This window comes from Eumetopias jubatus, unplaced genomic scaffold, assembly GCF_037043125.1.
Source record: "Eumetopias jubatus isolate StellerSeaLion01/CBP00866 unplaced genomic scaffold, mEumJub1_p1.0 scaffold_17, whole genome shotgun sequence".
NCBI lineage: Eukaryota > Metazoa > Chordata > Mammalia > Carnivora > Otariidae > Eumetopias > Eumetopias jubatus.
The window spans coordinates 32,061,341-32,070,242 of NW_028274823.1; positions in this window are offsets into that span (position 1 = coordinate 32,061,341).

The window sequence follows — 8,902 nt, forward strand, 5'->3', positions numbered from 1 at the left end:
TCTCAAATAAATAAATCTTAAAAAAAAAAAAAGATTAGGTTGAAGATGTAAGTTGTTTCCTCTAAATAGTTTGGTGTATGTTTTTCTGAGAAGAATAAGGCTATCAAAATCAGAAAATGTAACATTCACACAGTACTGTTATTTACTCTATTGTTCATGTTTGCGTTTTGTTGATGGTCTCAACAGTGTCTTTTGTAGCGATCAGAGGTGTGTGTAGGATCACACATGACAATGACTTGTCACAGCTCTTTAGTCTGCTTTAATTTGGCCTAGTTACTTGGCCTTTCTTTGCTTTTCTTGACCTCTACATTTGTAAAGAATACAGGCCAGTTATTTTGTAGAATGTCCCTCAGCTTGGCTTCATCTGCTCTGTCCTCATTGTCACATTGAGGTTATGTCCTTTTGGCAGGAATGCTAAGTTAGTGATGTTCTGCCCTTCTTAGTGGGTCATGACGTCAATTTGTCCCAATACTGGTGATTTTCATTTCGATCACTCGGTAAGTGGGTGTCTGCCAGGCTTCTCTGCTGAAAAGCTACTCTTTCCCCCCTTTATTATTAATAAGCCATTTGTTGGGGGGGGGGCAACTTCGAGGCTTTGTAAATATCCTGTTCTTCACCAGACTTTCACTAGGGTTAACACCCATTGCTGAGACATTTCTAACTTCCTCTTCTCTTCTCCGTTTATTACTTGGCATTCTACTGCAAGAAGGAACTTTCCCTTCTCCTCCATCTGTTTGTCTTTATTACAGTATGGACCCATGGATTGCTATTTTATTCTTTGGGTTATAATTTGTTATTGTCGTTATTTATTTTGCTGTTCAGAGTGTCCCACGTTTGGCTGGTGGGAGCCCCTTCAAGCTGCCCCTGTGTCCTTTTGAAAAGACCCTTTGAACACTTACCCCCAGAGGTTTTGAATGGAGGGTGACAAGTGCAAAATAGTGTTTTAAGACATTCTGTTGCCTGGCTTTGGTGTGGGGGAATAAATGGAACTGGAGACCAGCTGGCCACGGGGAGACCAGTTGGTTATGGTGACCATGACTGTGATTTCTGGCTTGTCTGGGACAACGGTTTTGCTGCCATTGCTGTATTTTTATTCTTTAAAAATTTTTGAAAACTTGTATTTTAAAATAATTTTAGACTTGCAGAAAAGTTGCAAAAATAGTACTGAGAGAGAATTGCCATATACCCTTCACCCAGCTTCCCCTAGTGTTCGTGCCTTTCTTATCCATAGTGCAATGATCAAAATTAAGCAATTAACATGGGTACAAGACTATTAACTAAGCTACGGACTTTATGCGGATTTTACCAGCTTCTCCACTAAGGTCCTCTTTCTATTCTAGGATCTGGTCCAGGATTCCACATGGTGTTTAGTTGTCACTTCCCCTTATTCTCCCTTAGTCTGTGACAATTCTTTAGTCTTTTCTTGCTTTTCATGACATGGACACTTTCGCAAAGTACTGGTAAGTTACTTTGTAGAGTGCTCTTCACTTTGGCTTTGTCTGGTGTTTCCTCCTGATTGGACTGAGGTTATGGAATTTTGGCAGGAAAGCGATAGGGCTGGTGTGCTCCTCTCGGGGCATCCCATTGGGGAGTCGGTGACGCTGATACATCTCATTGCTGGTGATGGTAACCTTAATCTCTTGGTTATAATGGTGTTCTGCCAGTTTTCTTCCCCTTGACATTCCTGAATTTGCGTCTGCAGTTAATAAATATCTGGGGGAGATATGTTGAGACTGCCATTGCCTTTTTGTCCTCAAATTCTTACCTACTAATTTTAGCACCCATTAATTTATCTTGCCTGCAACCATTATTATCCAATTTTGATTTTCTATTTCCCTCATTCCTTCTACTTTCATTAATTGGAATTCTTCTGTAGGGAAGAGCACTTTATTGCTTTTTAAGAAGCTGGTTTTTTGATGGGTACCTTGGGTTTTGAGTTTCCTGAGGGCAGGGGCTGTGTCTCATGTATCTTTGTATCTCCATTGTCTAGTGCATGGTAGATGCTCACAAAAGGTGTGTTTGATGATTTTTTTTTTTAAACATTTGGTAAGACATTTTATGTTTCTGATCTTTGCTTTAGAAAATATAGTCGTTATGGGTTGAATAATGGTCCCCAAAGCTGTCCATGTTCCAATCCTGGGAATCTGTGACTATGTTGCCTTACGTGGCACAAGGGGCTTTGCAGATGCGGTTAAGGATCTCGAGATGAGAGATGATCTTGCGTTATTGGGGTGGGCACGATGTCATCCCTGGGTCCCTTAAGAGAGAGACAGGAGGGTCAAGGCTGGAGAAGGAGATGTAACAATGGAAGCAAGAGGTGGGAGTGGTGACGGGAGGGGCCACGAGCCAAAAGTGGCCTCCCGAGCTATAAGAGAATACATCTGTGTTGTTTTAAGCCCCTGAGTGTGTGGTAATCTGTCACATCAGCAGTAGGCTTTGGCCACAGCCCTCATGGAGTTAGGCCACAGAGGCCGAGGCACAGGAGGAAACAGATCTAGACCGAGGCAGAAGGTGCAGAGAGAACAAATAGGAGGGTCATGGGGCCCCAAGGCTCCAGCCTGGGATAAGGATTTTGTGAATGGAGTGAATTTGGGGAAGGGCGGCTGATCCTGGAGGAGAAGCCGTGAAGCTGGCTTCTATCTCTTTTGTTTGCTTTGCCAATAATCAACTACAGGAAAAAGATGACCCTAGGGATAGGAATAGAGGATGGTGACTCTGTAGAGTATGTGGACTAGAGAGACATTTGGGAGGGCCTCATGGCGAAGAGTTGGAACAGAAACTTCAACGGGAATAAGAATTTCCTGGGGGCGCACCTAACTGGCTCAGTTGATAGAGCATGCAACTCTTGATCTCAGGGTTGTGGGTTTGAGCCTCATGTTGGGTATAGAGATTACTTTAAAAAATAAAATCTTAAAAAAAAAAACTTTCCTGGGAAGCTGGTATAAAATGCAGATTCCCAGGCCCATCCCAGAGAGATGTGGATTCAGTAGGTTTTTGCAAAGGCAATTCAGGTGATGCAGATGCAGGAGGTGCCCAAAAACACCATGTGGGAAACACTGCTTCTTGCTGGGGTTTCCTGGCGAGGAAAGTACATCCTTCGTAGACCCATGAAGATTGCCCTTAGTTTCTGCCCACATTAGGATGGCAGGAGGTAGAATGACTGAAAGTGGTCCAAAGGTAGACTTCCAGTTACAAAGTCAGTGAGTCCGGGGGAGATAATGTACAGCATGGAGACTGCGGTTAATAATATGCTGTTGTATATTATTGTGTGTTTGAAAGTTGCCAAGAGAGTAGATCTTAAAAGACCTCATCACGAGAAAAAAGAAATAACTATGTGAAGTGACAGATGTGAACTAGACTTACTGTGCTGATCATTTTGCAATATATACGGACATCTAATCAATATGTTGTACGCCTGAAACTAATGTAAGGTTGTGTGTCAGTTGTATATCTCAATTAAAAAAAAAAAAAAAGGAGGGCAGGCAATGAGGAGGGGAAGGTGGGGAGGCCGGAAGAACTTCTGGCCGTCGGTGGGTCGGAACTCGGCCCGCGCCAGAGAAGGAGCTTGGAGATGGGGAGGAGGCTTAACCTGGGCGAGGACCAGGGCCGAGGACAGCTTCTGGACCTGTGGTGGGGGCTCACTGGCCAAGCTGGGCAGCTGGTTTCCTGGGAGAAGTGGGAGGCAAAGGCAGATGGCTGGGAGCGAGTTGGTGGTGAGGAAGTCTGTGGGAGGAGAGAACAAGCAGGAGCTCCGAGGGGGAGCAGGTGGACCGGAGCACCGAGGGGAGGGCGGTGATTTGGAAAGGAGGAGCCAGCCAATTGGGGATGCGGGAGATGGGTCAGAGAAGGAGAGTGGCAGCCAGGAATTGGGATGGTGTCAGCGGTCACCATGGAAAACCCCCCACCTGGGCCAGGCTCAGAGCGATGCTTTACCCTCCTCTGCCCTTTTCCTGCTCACGACGGTCCTGGGAGGAAGGTATTATCACCACTCTGCTGATGATGAGAAGGTCGGAGAGGTGCATCATCTGCTGGGGGGCACAGATGGCTGGTGAGTGGGGTGCCCAGGGTCCCTGAGTCTTGAGGCTCTGAGACGTGTACATGTTTAGTTTTAAATCGGACTACCATACCTCATATCTTGATAAGTCCTGGCTTCTTTCGTCCATTCATTTATCAAACATTCATTCAGCACCTATAAAACCCCTGTCAGGGGTTAGCACTGAAGCATAAAGGCAAACTGGCCATGATTGAGCCCAACCTGCACACGTTTACAGGGGGGGCCCAAGTGCAGGCCAGCATAGGGAGAGGTGTCCCGCTTCAGGGTGGGGGTGGTGAGCAGAGTTGGGGGGGATGCAGGGAGGTGGTGTTGCAGGTGGAGGTCAGTGTCAGGGACTTGGCTGGTGGAGAGCCTCTCAGGGGCCTGGAATGGGCAGTGGGTGGAGAGAGAGCTGACAGGCAGTGGACGCAGAGACCTGGTGGCCGGCAGTGAGGCACTGGCTGCCAGGCTGTGGTTTAGGGGTGGGCCCCAGACCTGGGATGGGGATTGGCAAGAGCAAGGCCAGGCCTTGGTAACGAAGAGACTAGGGTGGGGTCTGGACCTCAGAACAGAATACAGCGTGGAAATGGGTTAACAGCTGGGCCCTGACCACCTCCTACCCATCAGGATGACTGCTCTCAAAAACCAGGAAATAACAGCTGGCGGGGGGATGTGAGGACGTCGGCACCCCGGTGTACTGTTTTTGGGAGTGTAAAATGGTGCACCCCCTGGAAAACATTCTGATGATCCCTCAACAAATTAAACAGAATTACCCATATGATCCAGCAAGTCTGCTTCTGGGTATACCCCCAAAAGATTGAAAACAGGGCCTTGAAGATACCTGTACGCCCGTGTTCATCGCAGCATTATTCCCAAGAGCTAGAGGGTGGAAGCAGCCCAAGTGTCCACCTGCAGATGAGTGGATAAACACAATGTGCTGTATGCGTACATGTCGTGGAATATACTTCAGCCTCAAAAAAGGAAGGAAGTCCTGTCACATGCTGCCACGTGCATGAACCTTGAGGACATTATGCTGAATGAAATAAGCCAGTCATAGACAAATACTGTATGATTCCACTTATATGAGGTATCTAAAATAGTCATATTCACGGGGCACTGGGGTGGCTCAGTCGGTTAAGCATCTGCCTTTGGCTCAGGTCATGATCCCAAGGTCCTGGGATGGAGCCCCACATCGGGCTCCCTGCTCCGCGGGGCGTCTGCTTCTCCCTCTGCCTCTGCCCCTCCACCCAGTTCATGCACTCTCTCTCTGCTCTCTCTCTCTTGTTCTCTCTTGCTCTTGCTCTCTGTCTCTCTCTCTCTCAAATAAATAAATGAAACCTTAAAAAAACCAAACAGTCAAATTCATAGAGACAAGCAGAATGGTGGTTGCCAGGGTCAAGGGGGAGGGAGGAATGGAGAGTTACTGTTTAATGGGAACAGAGTTTTGGTTTTTCGGGATGAAAAAAATCTCTGGAGATCTGTTGTACAACAATGTGAATACCCTTAACACTACTGAACATAAAATGGTTAAAGTGGTAAATTTTGTTACGTGTATTTTATTGGAATTAAAAAAAAAAAAAAAAAGAGCCAGCTGGGCCCTGGAGTCAGACATGCTTGGGCTTGCCTCCTCAACCTACTTATCAGCTAGTTGATTTTGAACAAGTCACTTAAATGTTTTTGCCTCAGTCTCCTCATAATGTGAATCAGAACTGATAATAAACATTTGAATCAGGCTTTATCATGAGGCTTAAATGAGCTGGCTTGGTTATGATAGTGTGGATATTGCTAGTATTCAAGCCAAGGTGACAAGACGGGTCCCCAGGGGCCCAGGGAAGAGAGGGATCAGTAGCAACTCTGCCCTGGGCTGGGACCCCCAACTACTCGTCCCTGGGGCTTCTTGAGTTATTGCATGCTGGAGGGCAGGCCCAGCAGCGCTGGGGTTGGTACCAGGCCTGTGCGCTCTGCTGGGGGACGGATTGGGGGAGCCTCCTGATCATGACCCACCCACGGATGCCTGAGGACTGTGTGGGCCACACTTCGGCTGAGATATGCCAGCAGCAGCTGGGCTCGGTGGGCAGGATTGCTCATTCAGCCTATTTTCCCTCGGTTTAGTGAACACGTACTGTGTTGAGGGTGTTGGGCAGATAGCAGGGAGCGGACCAGAGGTGGCTTCTGCCCTTCCTAGCCTGGCAGGAGAGAGACTGGCCCTTAACAAAGGACCTCATATTGCACACGACTCCAAATTCCAATCCCAGCTCTGGGAGAGGAGCTGAGTGAACGCATAGTGGGGGCTGGTCTGGAACATGTTTCCACTGAAGCCCTGAAGGATGGCAGGGGTCAGTCAGGTGTGTGTGTTGGTGGGCAGGTGAGGAGACGAGGGCTGTTCTGGGCAGTTCTGGACTGAGGAGCAGCATGGGCAAAGGCTCTGAGGCAGGCGTGCTGGGGTGTTGAAGGAAGTAGAAGAGCGGAGCAGCTGAAACCCTGGGGGCTGGTATTCTCCTGTGAGAGCTACTGAGGAAGAATCTGCCTTTAAACCTGTGGGCTGTGTGGGAAGTCATTGGTAACACTCTGTGTGTGGAGCTTTTCTTGGCGGATGTCCGTTTGGGGGAGCATTTCTTTTTAATTTTTGATTTTTTTTGTTTTAAAATTTTATTATTATTATTTATTTATATATATATATTTTTAAAGATTTTATTCATTTATTTGACAGAGAGAGACACAGCGAGAGAGGGAACACAAGCAGGGGGAGTGGGAGAGGGAGAAGCAGGCTTCCCGCTGAGCAGGGAGCCGGATGTGGGGCTCGATCCCAGGACCCTGGGATCATGACCCGAGCCGAAGGCAGACGCTTAATGACTGAGCCACCCAGGCGCCCGATTTATTATTATTTTTAAAATACTTTATTTTTAAGTAATCTCTACACCCAGCTTGGGGCTCGAACTCACAACCCCGAGATCAAGAGTTGCATGCTCTATTGACTGAGCCAGACAGGTGCGCCCCAAATTTATTTATTTTTAAGTCAAAGTATAATTGACATACAGTGATAGATTAGTTTCAGGCGTACCACATAATGATTCGATAAGGGAAAGCATTTCCCTCCCTCCCTCCCTCCCTCCTTTCCTGTAGACTCCATGCCCAAGGTAGGACCCAACATGGGGCTTGAAATCATGATACTGAGATCTAGACCTGAGCTGTGATCAAGATTCGGATGTTTAACCAACTGAGCCACCCAGATGCCCCAAGGGAGAACATTTCTTAGTGTAGTTTTTTTTTTTTTTCCCCCCTTTGCTTTGGGGGGCAGGGAAACTCGGAAAACTCCCTCAGCCCATCCTGTTTGGAATATGTCCATTTTAATGCAAATCTGTTCAGGCCTTGAAGAACTACTTCCTGCAGCCTCTCTGAGGTGCCAGGTACCATGTTAGGCTCTGAGGATACAATGGTGAGAAGCAACCAACACAGCCCGTGTCCTCAAGGAGCTTATAAACTTCTGTAGGGGCAGAGAGAGCATTCAAGGAAGCCTCCTTATCCATATAAAATTGCCTCTGGCTCATGCTGCAGGAGGGCTGGGGCGTTCTGCAGGTCTGTAATAGGGAGTTTGACCTGCTGGAAGAGTTGGAATCAGGCAAAGAGGAAGGAGTATTCTAGGCAGAGGGGATGGCCGTTCACAGGAAGGAGCGGATCAGAATGGGGGGCGTGTGGGGCAGGCCATGTGGGCCTTGTAGTTCTCGGTGAGGAGATTTTTGTCTCAATTCCAAGAGCAATGGGGATTCATTGAAGGGCTTAAGTGGGGAGTGACATGATCAGATCCGCATCTTGAAAGGAGCCCCCTGGCTGTGGCTAGGAGAGCAGATTGGAGGGGAGCCAGAGGGAGCGTGGGGCACCCGGTGAGGTGGCTCTGCGGGGCTCCAGGCACAAGGGCATGGGCATGCAGCTGGGCGGCCTGCAGGTTGGGGTGTTCAGCCTGCCGTCCGGGGGCCCTGGCTGGGTGGGGAAATTCTTCCTTCCCTCCGCTCTCCCTTCTGACTCTGCAGGCTCTCATTGCCAACGATTTGGCCAGCGTAGTATTTCAAAGGATAGAGCCGCGGTGTAGGGTTCCCCATCCCAGAGGCCTGTCTCAGCCCCAGTCAGAGCTGCATGTTTATTTTTCTGGAGGTCCGGCAGGAAGGGATTTGGAGGGTCGCCTGAGCCTCCCCGCTGCCATTGCCGGCTTGGGGCGCTGTGGGAAGGTTCTGGTCCCTTAGGGAACTAGCCCGAGAAGTGGTGGAGCTCTAGGGCAAGACCTGCTCGTGAGGCACGTGGGACCCCCCAGAACACGCTGTGAGGGACCCAGGCTGTTTAGTCCCACGGCGCTAGAGATCTGAGGGGTTCTTTCAGTGTATCACCAAACACCCAGGTTCTGGGGATCAGATTCTTGTTTTTGAGAGGATTCAAGAAATCCTTGTGTGTTTTTGTTTTTATCTTGGTAACTTTGCCTCAGAGGATTTTCTCCAAAACCTTCTACTACTGAGGCTTTTCTTTCAGGTTAGGACCACACAGGAGCTGATGGAAACCAGGGCCATCTGCCGCTGGAGTGTATCCCCTCCTGGGGGGGAAGGATGGATGCACACTCCTCACTTTTGGAAGAGAGAGAATTGTCTTAGGCCATCTTCCCCGGGCTTTTCCATCACGGGGCCTGCAGGGCATGGGCAGCTGCCGGCCCCTCCCTGCTCAGTGGGGCCCGGCCTGTCCAGCACCAGCCTGAGCCGAGCTTGGGGCACCACCTTCCTGGTGGAGCCATGTCCTTGAGGGAAACCGCAGCAATAGTGATAGTAAATTAATCTCCGTAGGTAATACTGATGCAGAAAGCGTGCCAGGCACTACTCTCGGTGTTTT